The 13,548-nt window shown below is 32.8% G+C and overlaps 1 pseudogene; it reads left to right on the top strand.

Moving 5' to 3' along the window:
• The first annotated feature begins 11,237 nt into the window (after positions 1–11,237).
• Positions 11,238–12,239, top strand: LOC146884632 (uncharacterized; annotated as a pseudogene).
• The last annotated feature ends 1,309 nt before the right edge of the window (positions 12,240–13,548 follow it).

Raw genomic sequence — 13,548 nt, 5'->3', positions numbered from 1 at the left:
TAACAAAATGGCGCTGTTGCCAGGGATCGAACCCAGGTCACCCGTGTGACAAGCGGGAATACTTACCACTATACTACAACGACTTGTTTGAGTGACACACAATAGACTCCTCTTTGTCTATCATATGATAAGCCATCCTTTCTTAACATCTTCTTCCATTTGTTGCAATGTTTGATGAGTGTAATTACACTTAGTGTTTGCTTTATGTAGTTGCACTTAAGTCCCTCTTATTCCATAGCTTTTATTTGACTCGTTTACTCCTTAACCTAGTATACTTTTTCTTCTTCATTAACTCATGGGTCTAGTTCTTTAAGTGTTAAATTTTCTTAGGTCTTACATTATCTATAACCAAAAGTTGTAAAACAGAAAAAAAAACTAACAATTAATGAAAATAACAAAATTGTTAAACAAGAAAATTCAATTGTTTTATTTGTGGTATTATCTATAAGAATATATAAAGAGGATTTTATCTTTTGTGTCCACATTTCATAATGTCAATTCTACCCTTTACAATATAATTATTTATTAAATTTTTTAAAATTAACGGTTATTTTTACCTATTTTCTATAAAATTGTTTATCTTTTTTTTCTTCTTTTATTCATCGACAATTAATTTCTCTATTCATTTCACTTTATCTTTAATAAATATAAATTTATTTTATATATTAACTTAATAACATTACACTATTATCATCTATTAACATGCTATCATTCATATTTAAAAAATGTGTACACACAAGCGTGATTATATCATAGAAAAGATTATATACTAAATATTTTACATATCAAAATTCTTCGGTATAGAATTAGTTGTCGTTGTACAATTTCTAGCACTCCTATTTTCCTAATCATATGATTTAGCCTCCACATGGTAATCATGATTTGTTTCACCAATTAACTTCTTTATCTCATTATTCTAGCATTTGTCACTCTTGTCCTTTGTAAGACTCGTGATAATTAAGTAAATAAATAAATATTTATTTAATAAATGTGAGGGAAGGAATCTATAAAGTAATTAATGTGGAGAGTTATAACAAAGAAGCAAAAGGTAGCTCAAGTGGTTAGACATGCTTGGTGTGTTTGAAGGGACTTGGGTGGAGAGGAGTATCAGTTATGGAGCTGGAAGAACATAGAAAATTAACTAAGGGAGGAACTAGAGTGAATCCTAGGGGAACAATTAACTAGAGTGAATCCTAGGGGAACAATTTTGTGCATCTGCAAAGGTAGACGAACCTTAGGAGAGCTTTTTGAGCAAGATTTCCAGGTAAGGGGAGCTGCACCTAAATGTTTATTTATTATAAAATGTATTTTGTGACAAGGTTCTGTGATTATTCCTTATATGGTTGCGTGATTGCTGATGTAAAATAATGAAATGGTCGTTATTTGACTTTAACCTGATCATTGTCAATGAATTGCAAACAATGAATTGACGTGCCTGCTTAATTTCAAAATGCAATTATGTCTCATACATGCAAATCAAATTGTAGATTCATTTTCTTAGCCATCAGTACTAACAAAATGTTCAGATTCTAATCACCAAATAACAATTCAACAATGCACAAACATTTTTCCATAAGCATGAGCAATCACATAGTTTCATAAGGCAATATACAAACATAACATACTAACCTATAATAAGCATTTACTAATGAGATAAAAACACCAATCTTCCCTAACTTCAATGATTTGATTATCAGAATATTGTTGACACCTGCAACTAGGAAAATACTACAAAAAAAAAAATTAGTCAATGAAAATTCTACTACAAAATAATGAATTATATATACAATCAACATAACTTACATCTAGTGGAATTGTCCCTCCTTCATAACATGTGATAATTTCCTTCATATAGCGACAAATGTAATATCCACAATCATTGTTGTTGGGTTGTTTTGGACACTAGAACACCAAAATTACAAAACATAAATATAATTTGTATTAACAACATCAATTGGTTTTTAAATAAACAATTGTAATCTACCTTAATTTGTGTTCACTTGATATTGCTTAACTTAGACTTTGAAACCATATATCCTCTTTGAGCTTAGTAGGTTTGTATAACCCTAGTTAATAAATAAAAAATAAGCATGTATAAGTAAAAAAAATCAACTAAAAGTAGATATATATGTGAATCCCATGTATATTCTTACATGTCAAACAACTTCTTCAAATCTTATCTCATATTAAGGTCTTTCGCCAATGGGTCAAGATAATGAATTATCTCCATTTTAAGATTGATTCCGAGCAAGGTCCAATGTTGGCTAAAATTTGAAATGAATCAACAAAATTTCATTTAGTGCATATAACTTTGAAAATAATAAATTGTTGATAAAGTTGAGAAAAAAAGTATTACCTTGTATTGATAGGTGCAAGAACAAACTTATCAACCACCCCATTATCAAGAAAAATAATCACTATTCTTTGTATTCTTTCTTTCATTAGTAGTTCATGTGTTGTTATTTGGGGTGATAAAAAGAAGAACTCCTTATGATTTGGCTTAATAGAAGTTTGATATAAGTACCTTATAAAAGGAAAATATAAGAATATATTAGTAATATCATAAGAGCTACTAATCAATGGTTCAAGTTCGAGATAAAAAGTATAGTACCTGATATATATAGAAATTGAAAGTTGCACCTAGCCATGCATAGTCAATAACTTCTCCAATAATTTCGGCATTAACGATTTCTTTATGTTCATCTAGTCCAAAGATGTCTTTCTCCATTTCTATTGGGGAAAGTGACTATGTAGGCTTTAATTTCATATATGAAGAGAGGTAGTTGCACCATTGAGGAAGATTGGGATGAATCAGTTTACAAGGAGTATTTTGAATGACCCTTTTCCTTTGACATTTTCTTTTAGGTGCGACATATTCATTTGCATGATTGATCTTTTTCTTTTTAGATAAATTGGAATCCTAAAACATCATCAATTAAACAAGTTAGGTAATAGATAAAATATTTTCATAAATAATTATGAATTAGTATAGTTGTATAAACATACCACATCAACGACCTGTAAGAGATTGATTGGCCATGCCATAAATGTGCCTATTGCTTGTCCTATTGTCATTATGTCATCATCAACATTAGGTATAGGCAAGGATACATTTGGCTCCACAACAATATCTACACTAACTTTTACATGTCCATTAGGTAGAGATCTACCATGTAGTGTACCACTTTTAATATTGTGCAATTTCCCATGGGCAACCAACCAAAGTAATGGTGATGATATAAACAATTTACAACTTAAGACCCCCTACATTATAAAATAGAATATTTAAAGTGAACAAATGTCGAGAGCTATTGAAAATTTAAAGTAAGCAAGTTAAACTAACATTGAAGCTAATGTAGAAAAGTTAGTTACCTCGGGAAAACTATTTGATGAAATTATGCAACTCCCCTGGCCACTATTGACACCAATATCAGGTTCGTCTATATTGTTTGAGGTGTCCTTTTTTCGAAGTGAGTTAATCTCATTCTCCATTCGTGCCATTCTTTCATCCATGTCTTTCATTTGAGTAGTCAATGTATCATGCTATTGAGAAGTATAACGCTTTTTGTGCGGGAAATAATCTTGACGGGGAATGTTACTAACATTTGACCCCAATTCATTTATCTAATTTTTGTTAAAAATAATAAAATTACTTAGAAATCAATATTATCAAATTGTATATTTTGTATTTATTTATATATTGACTTACCCTTTTTTGTTCTAGGCGTGCATACCCCTTACGTGAGCACTTATAAGGGTACTTAGAGTGTGATGCTCTTTCCTTATTTTTAGGCTTTTTTCCTATATAGAAAGATAGTAAACAAACCATATGTACACAAAATTAAAGGATAAATCAATTGTATTTGGATATTATAGATTACTTGGAAACTTTATCCATACTTTTGGCAATAAACTCTCTCCAAATTTCCTCACTAATCATTGATGCATACGTCTCAAGAGGTTGAGTAGGAGGATTATCTAATATTTCCCATTCTCATCCTTTAGATAAGTATTGGCCAAGTTAGCTCTAAAATTTATAAGCAACTTACCTACCTCCTTTAATACATAAATCTTGCGAGATGTATCAACATTAAAAGTTAGCTGTAAAAAAAATATTAATAGAAAGAAGTTTGTCAACCATAACACATACTTTAAAATAAGTAAATATAATTAGTATATTTTACTTGTATGTCATTCCAAATAATGTCCTTTTAGGCACTCAATGTCAAGTCTTTCCAATTATCATACGTTATAAGAACATTAGATCGAATAATGGATCCAAGATAACTAATGGATTTTGTGTAACATCCTAGAAGGATATTACTTAAATAAAATAAAAATAAGCAACTTAATTAAATAAATACCTCATTTATTTTCAAATCATTTTCCCAAAACGCGGGAAATGTTTTTAAACTTAAACATAATGTTTGCGATATAAGACAAAACAGTCATAATCGGTCTTTACAATTTCAAAAGCCAAAAGCAGTAAACCCAATAATTAGATTTTATATGAAAATTTCATATATAAAACAAAGAAATCTTTATGAATCCCCATGTAATATGCTCCCGCTCTCCACCACTAAGCATCTCCGGGCTCACGTGGGACATCATCTTCTCCCGGATAACAAGTTACCCGATCATCGCCGCACACAAACAAATAGGGTGAGTTATGCACATAAATAAATATGAAATGAACCCACCCAAATATCTCATAATTATTAACTTTTAAAACAAATGAAACACCCAATTTCCCACGCTCATAACCTTTATGAGCTTATGCATGTATTCTTGATCTTAGGACTTTCCCGTGCTTCCACGAACCTCCTCGCTCGTGGTCTAACCTACGAGCATATCCCGCTCGTAGTCCGACTTCACGGACTCCCTCGCCTGTCATCAAAACCCCTCACTCGAACCCGAACACGCATACCCGCCTTTCCTACTATGAACTCCCTCACTCATATCTTTCTCAAGTTTGAGCATGAAATGAACTCCCTCGCTCACTCATCTCAAATAAGAGTACCTCCGGTGAACTAAACCCTTCACGTTTCACATGCGGTCCACCCAATCATGAACTTCTCGCTCGTGACTCAAAACAAGCACATCCCATATCACCTATGGGCTTAGTCCTTCCAGCCCGCAATCATAACATCAAAGAATTTTTTAGCCTTAGTCGTAACCGCCTGGCGCAGCTAATGCGCCGTCGGGAAGATGATCACACCAATCGCCTGGCGCCACCCAATACGTCGTCAAGCGCCACGCCAAAATCAGAGCCCCTGTATCACCTCTATCGCCTAGCAGAAACAGGCCGATCGCCAGACGTCGTTCACGTTTAGGGCCACTGCCCCTGATTTAGGTATCTATCGCCTGGTGGCTCGATCGCGCCGCCAGGCGCCATACCAGTAACGCACTGCTACTGGTTTTTGGCACATTAAAACAGTCCCTAATGGACCTCCAAACCATTCATACACAGATTATCATACATTCATACGTAAACAGACCTCAATCCATTCCTATGACAAAATTTCAAAGCATCACAATTCACGGTTTCACCATACAAGTCATGCATATACTAAAATATTATGTAAGTATTCATGGTTTCATTCTTTTACCTATTAATATATGTTAACTCACTTGGTAGTTTAACCACTGATGGAACGCGTAATGACAGTTGCACTTACAGTTTGCCACATCCAGTTAACAAACCCCCTTTTAATTATTTCGTGCATTTGATTCTCTACAACTCATACTTGTACATACCAACATGCAACTCCCTCACCTATTTACATTAATACATCCTTCATCAATTAATCTATTTCATGCATAAAATATCTAGCCAAACCCCAAAGAACGAAGTTCACAGAGTCGCCCAATAAGCCACAAAATTGGTGTGTCGCCTGGCGGCAACCCAGGTGCCGCCAGGCGGTGCGTGACGATCTAGGTGATGCTGTATTTTCCCGCACCAGTCTTGACCTGCATTTTAGTACCACCTTCATACTGACATGCTTTCACGTGTACACAACGTCCCGAGTTCATACTTTAATCAATTCACCATTCTTTCCATAAAATCCTGCACCAATTATAGACCTCATCCATGCTCATACATATCCAACCCCAACATGAACCCTAAATCCCAAATCCATTCATAGGTTCATGAAATTTTCCACCAATTAAGCAATTTCAGATAATAACAACATACCAATCATACACATATCATAGAAACCAACTCCGAACGTCCCAACATCATTGGAATACCGAAAATCTGGGAGAATTGGGCAAGCCAACTTGGGTCGTCTGGCGGACAGCACCTAGCCGTTAGGCGGTGTATAGAAAAACCCAGAAAATGGGTTCTGATGGCATAAGTCGCCTGGCGGGCCTTTAATGTCGCTAGGTGGTTTTTAGATTTTTTCAGAAACACGACGTGACTCAGTCGAAAATGACGTGAACTTGGACTCAATTCATCAGAATTAACACACAATCATACAATTAATATGTAAAACACATATAGAACTCTCCTAACCTTAAATCCTTACTTAAAATTTAGATAATTGAATGTTCCCACTTGTTCGCCAATGACCTTCCTCAAGCTCTCGCCCAATTCAGCCTCTAGCTTGCCTCAAACCTCACATCACACTCTCCAATTTCGTTCTGAATCCCCTCTCTAAACTGAAAAATAATTCCGGCTCTCAATTCACCCTTCTCTCACCCCTAATTTGCCTCTTTAATTACATTTTAATTAGAGTTAATTGGCCAAAACGAAAATGGTTAATTGTTAAGGCTAATTGCCATTCAATGAATCATAATGGACTGTTGTTCAGCTCCCCTTGGCTGCTCCTTCAGCTAGGGTTTCCCTTGCCCCTTCACATTCATGCCAAAACTAAAATTGGCAAAAAGAAAGTTTAGTTTGGGTTCACCAAGGTTTGAACGCATACCATGCTAATTACCAAATTAATGCACAACCATTCAACCAACTCATGTTTCATGATAATTCATGAAATCTTAAGATTATATTATCACCCCAACTGAATCAAGCATACTAAAATAATAATAATAATAATAATTTAGATAACACACAATTGGCATACATAGGACTCAAACCCAAGTCTCTCACAAAATCAAGTACTCTCAACCATTTGAGCTAGTACTTTTCCACATCACCTATAATTAATGTCATAAAGGCTCCCACTACCCGCATTTATTAATTAATTAGTTATTTAACTAATTAAATTTCACGGGTCTTACAATTTGTCCCACCGGGTTCAATTGGTTCCATTTGAACATAAGGATAAAAATGGTTCTTTTCAAAATTACTCCCACTTGCATACTTTAAAGTAGACTTGCATACTTGGTGATTTATAATTAAGGTAGTGTGATGGACTTGGAAGCATATTAGTATAGTTGATTGCATCACGTGGATTTCTCTAGTTCTATTACCCATTCTGCAATCCTGACTCTTCCATGAGTTCTATACATACCCCCACACCATCTTCTGCATAATCATACAATTTCGAATTCAAATATTCTTAATTGGAATAGTCTTTGTCCCATCCATTCCAAATCATAAGCACATATCTTGTTTCTCTCTCTGACTCCCAAGATCACCATTTTTGCCTCAACCTCCTAACTCTAGTTTCCTCTTTTTGACTCTTGGGAGCTCAGACAAACTCACTCACACAGTAGGACATTGAAGTTAACTTAACATTTCTCACATACATTTTAGTACCTCAAATTCTAATACCGAGCACCTATCTTCTCTATTTCACACAACTTCCAAACCTTTTACTTCACGCACACACTATTTTAGTCTTGATTATACTCTTACATGTACACCGACTTTGATATTTTTCTCATCATTATTTGGAATCTTAACTTGGGTTGTGATGAAATAGGACATAGTGAAATCACCTCCATCGGCATCAAAAACAATGAATAGCATTGCTTTCATTGGTGTTGCAGTCACCACCTTTTTCTACATGCTTTCATCGACATCATAAACATAATTACACAAACTCTCTCTACACTCTAACAAAATAGTGGAAACCAAATGGAGAAGAGACACTACTACACCATATAAAACTCAATAATCTAAAAAGGGGAACCTAATTTCACTATTAAAGGGGGGAACCATAAAAAATCACATGATTATTCAACCAAATTGAATAATCGCTAAACCCTAAATACTACTACACCATTAAATCAACTTTGGAACAATAGACAACATAAAAAACCCATTCAATAAAATACATGGAAACATACCTTCACTCAATCGCATTGCAGCTTTCACCAGCACCACTCGAACGAAAAAATTGCAAAGGGAAAAGATGTTGTGTACAATTATGGAAGAAACACGCATTTATCTTTGAGAGCTACGATGAGGGATGTAGATGAACTTTTTGGGGTTGTCATTGAGAGTTGTGCAAAGTTGAGAGTACGTGATGGCTGCAAAGGAGAAAACACGACATTATATAATGGCTGCAAAGGGGAAAACAAGAGTATATGGGCGTGGAACTTTTTTTAATGAATAATAAAACCGCAAAATTCTTTGAACTTTTAAAATAATAATAAAAATAGATGGCATTTTTTTAAGTAAATTCTATTTATTGATATCACATTTCATAGCGCTTAACTTTAAAAGTGCTCTCCATTCACCTATCTGAATTTTTTACCTTTTTAAAAAATAAAAATAAACTATAGATAGCGCTTTTACGATGAAGCATTATCTATGTGTAGTGCTTTTTATAGCGCTTATTCTAGAAAGCGTTGTCTTTTGGTTCCGTGTTTGAAATTTTAACGCTTAATTCAATAAGCGCTATCTAAATGGTGTTGTCTAAAGATAATTTTGGCATAGTGCAATTGTTTCAGGTTTGTAAGAATAGGACAACAAATAGAAACTTGTACCTTGACCTTGTTTGTAGTAACACCAAAATTTGATATAGTATGGCCAAGATAATCTATTTGTTATAAGCCAAATATCACTTAGACAACTTAACAAAGAGAGGCATTTTATGATAAGTGATGCTCGTGTGGCACTAAAATGTCAGGGTCACCATCACTATCCGAAGGGTTTGGAAGAAGGTTTCTAACAACAACCTCTTATAGTTAAAGTATAGGTATTGCTTATTTGAGTATCTATGAGTAGTGTAGATTTGTCATCATAGGTGTAACAAGGTCTTTCTCTCTAAAAGGTTCCATTTTTTTTTTGTCATTTTTGAAAACATTGTTAGGGGGAAAGGGTTTGGAAGTTGGGTTGGGTAAGGGAGGGATAGGCTACTGGATTTAATGGTTTGATTTATATGTGGGTTTGTGTCTAAGGTTGAGGTTTTGTTGTATGGACTAGGTGGGTATTATTTACGTTTGAAAACATATTTCTCCTCATGTAATTTGGCTAGAGACATAAAATGAATTAAGGTAGTGGAGTTTTACAAAATTACATCACATTAAAGATCCATTGTAAAACCACTGATAAAACAGTCAAGTAAAAATTATGAGGTATTACCTTGAACTCAATTGGCAAGAGTTGTGAATTGTATGTAATAATCATGTACATATACAACTTGGTGAGCTTAAGTAAATGAGAACGAGGGCATTTATAAGGTAATGGTCCAAAATCAAGTTCTAAAGCATGGGTAAAGGCAATCCACGGGTGAAATGGATCATTATAGGTCATTATATGATACCGTGGTACTGCCTCCTTATCCAAATGGGTAGCAACAATGCTCATTCATTAAACATTGATGGTATGGTACTAAATGAAAAATTTTTCTACCTTGAACATCTATAGAAGAACCTCTAAGCCATCAAAACATAGAAAATTTAACTTGACATTACGCACTTGAAATCGTTGATGAGCATATGTGTTTTATTTGAGCAAAGAATGTACCGTAAATCCCAATGTTTCAAAATGAGTATTGGTTTCCTTATGACGTAATTCCATTAAATCCAAAATATGTTTCACATCAGCTACGAGTTCTTTGTGATGCATATTTTCAATCATGGTAACAAAAGCACAATTAAACAAGTAGAAATATATCTCCAATGTATACATATACATACATATATATATATATATATATATATATATATATATATATATATATATATATATATATTGAGTTTTCCACCTATCAAAATCCTTTAACCTATAATTATTCATACAATTTGTGGCACTCCTTTTTCTTAGTTATGTGGTTTAGCCTCCATATGATAATCATGATATGTTTCACCAATTGACTTTTTGCCCCCATTATAGTAACATTTGTGATCCTTGTCATTTCTTTATTTGTTACATAAAATAAAAATATTGGTCGAGAACAATACTAATATAAAATTTGTCAAGAAATTTTGTATAATTTCTCAAATATAGTATGTACCTCCTTTAAAAGAATATCAAGTTAAATAAACCCTAAAGTAAATGCATTGAGAGAAAGAGGAAAGAGGGTATGATATTTCAAGAGAAAAAAATGTATTGAGAAAAAGAAAATACTCTTATTTTATTAAAAATGATACAAAAATCAAAGAAGAAATTATACTTTCAAAGCTTAAAATATAATTTATCTATATCAAAGAGAAAGTTAAAAATAATTTAGGAATTTAAAACAAGAGGGATTAAATTGAAAAATATAAAATTTTTAGACAATCAATAAAACACAATTTTTTAATAGAAGCTTAATTGAAAATACTCAAATTTATGAGGAACTTAAAACTTAATTGTATGATTTTTAATTTTTCATGTAGAGATACATAAGTAATAATGATGCAAGGTAATGATCATGTCATTCCAAATGAGAACAAACTTAACAAGTGAGAACTTAATTAAAAAAAATATTATATTTTTGGACACTCAAAAGAAAAAATCTTTTTAATAAAGACTCAATTAAAAATAACCACATTTATAGGAAACTTAAAATTGACATTTCTAGCCTAAAATAAAATCACATTTCATATTTGTTTTTTTAGTTCTATTAAAGATAGTTTACATAGTCAAATAGTTAAAATAATTGTTCTTGCTTACTCTTAAGCCCATTTTTTCTATTAGAGGAAGTTATCCTTCTCTTTTCTTGATTACTTACCTCCACATAGCTATGTCCTTGTACTTTTCAATAATTGAGTTGATCAATCAATACATGAGAGATGTTATTTAGTTTACAATATATTCCTAAAAACATTAGCAAGGTATCAAGTTTGTAACATCCTTTTCGTCTTTTGTGCATCTCTTCCTTCTTTAGCCTTTTGTATCAACCATGGCTTCCTCTAACCAAAACAATCCACCACAAGATCATATTAAGAATCTAACAATCGTTCTTGTCTCTCCCCTATTGATTGAAAACAACTCCCATCAATGGCAACAAGAGATGTTGGTTGCTCTTGAAACCAAGAACAAAGAAAAATTTGTCAATGGTAGTCTTTCTTGTTCTACAACCACTAGTCCTTTCAGGATGCTTGGTGTCACTGCAATCACATGGTAATGTCCTGGCTAATGTGCTTGATGAGTTCATTCATCAAGCAATCTGTAATGTGGATGGACACTACTTTCAAAATGTAGAATAATCTAAAAGAATGTTTCTCTCTTGTTGATAAGTTCCATGTTGGTAATCTTCAAGATCAAATCCATAATTGCAAACAAGGTGATTCAACTATTTTTGAATATTATACCTCATTAAAGATTTTGTGGAAAGAAATCGAGATGTATGGATGTGTTCTCCTCTGCACATGCTCCATGCCCTGGCCTTCTCATTCCATAATTACATAAAAAAAGGGAAGATGGTTGCGCTATTCGATTTCTTCATAATCTCAATGATGAATATTCTCAAGTTCACTCTCAAATGACAATGATGGCCTATGTCGTTGATCATCAAGACCTTCTCCATGATCCTTGAGCATGAAATAGAATTTACAGGTAACCCCTCTCTTTCTACATCTCAAGATTCAATAAATTTTTCTGTTCAATCAAATTATTCGTCCAATTATCATATTTTCAACAAAACTCATACCAGGATGAACAAGAACATAAATCTTGGAAAATCAAATAATAGAAACACAAAATATTGTGAAAATGTAAGAAAACCAATCATACTATTGAAACTTGATATTAAAGAATTAGTTTTGTTACTGGATACAAAAAATCAAGTCGTGCCAATTACTTTGGTACCATCACCTCTACTAGCTTGGTAGAAGTAGATTCAAACACTACTCCACAACAATTTGAAATGGTTGAAGGCTCTACTCGTGACCAATTCAATTGATCGAGCTATTATGGATCTTCTTTAAAATCTAGCCTTACTTGTCTTCTTTAAAACCTATTACCCAGTTCATATTAAACTACCAAATATTACCACTTTCATTACCCATTTTTCTGGTAGTATTAATCTTGGAAATTTGACTCTTAATAATGATTTGTATGTAATAGATTTTGTTGGACACTTGATATTAATTTCTAAACTTATTTTTACTACTAACTGCATGATTTTTTTTTTTGTGAAACAACCTGATTAATCATGCAGAAATGCAACTTCTAGAAGTTTAGCTAAGAAATGGAATGACTTATTTTACCTTCAAGACTCCAATGATTTGAAATCTTGTGGATCTCATTTTGCCCGTGCTATCAATACTCATAACTACTAGTAGCCCCATGTTATGGCATCTTAGGTTAGGTCACACCTTAAATAAAATGTTGAAACACTTATATTGAAAATATAATGACATTGTTTTTTTATTATTGACAATCTTGTGATACATGCCATTATGCAAAAATAGAAAATGTTTCCTTTTTCTAGCAATAATAGTAGAAGTTCCAAATTCTTTAAACTAATTCATATGGATATTGGGGTTCACTTGCTACCTCTTCAATTGATGGTTTTGATTACATTTTAACTGTTGTAGATTATTTCACTTGTTTTACTTGGATTCATCTCTTAAAGGAAAAATCTAATGTTAAAATTTTTCTTCCATCTTTCATTCACTTAATTGAAAATTATTGTTTTAAAATTCAAGAGAATTTGATAATAGAAAAGAGTTTTTTTTAACTGATTTTTACTCCATTAAAGGTATTTTTCATGAAATTTCATGCGTTGAGACTCCTCAACGAAACAACATTGTTGAAAGGAAGCATAAACATTTGTTAAATGGTAGTTGTGTCTTGTTATTTCAATCTAATTTACCAACTTGATTATGGTCTTTTGTTGTTAAATATGTCACCCATATCATACAAATACTTGCCACTCCTTTTCTAAAATTTAAATCACCCTATGAATTAGTGCATGGTCATGTTCCTATCTTAAATCACTTACGTGCTTTTGGTTGTTTGGCCTATGCTACTAATATTATTGTTGGGAGAACTAACCTTCACAAGTGTGCCTCTAAAACTATTTTTGTGGGCTTCAAGCTTGGCACTAAAGGCTATGTTTTGTTTGACATTATCAACAAGTCATGTCTCATCTCTTACAATGTCATGTTTTATGAAAATCATTTCCATATTATACACATTATATACAAAATACCAACATCAGCAATGCTAATAATGCTACGTTTGACAATCTTATCAACTTGGAAAAT

The sequence above is a fragment of the Vigna unguiculata genome, chromosome 7 (assembly GCF_037176805.1).
Source record: "Vigna unguiculata cultivar grain cowpea cultivar isolate G323 ecotype 2 chromosome 7, ASM3717680v1, whole genome shotgun sequence".
NCBI classification, from domain to species: domain Eukaryota; kingdom Viridiplantae; phylum Streptophyta; class Magnoliopsida; order Fabales; family Fabaceae; genus Vigna; species Vigna unguiculata.
Note: the sequence above shows the minus strand (reverse complement) of the source record. Positions and strands in the feature narration are given on the sequence as shown.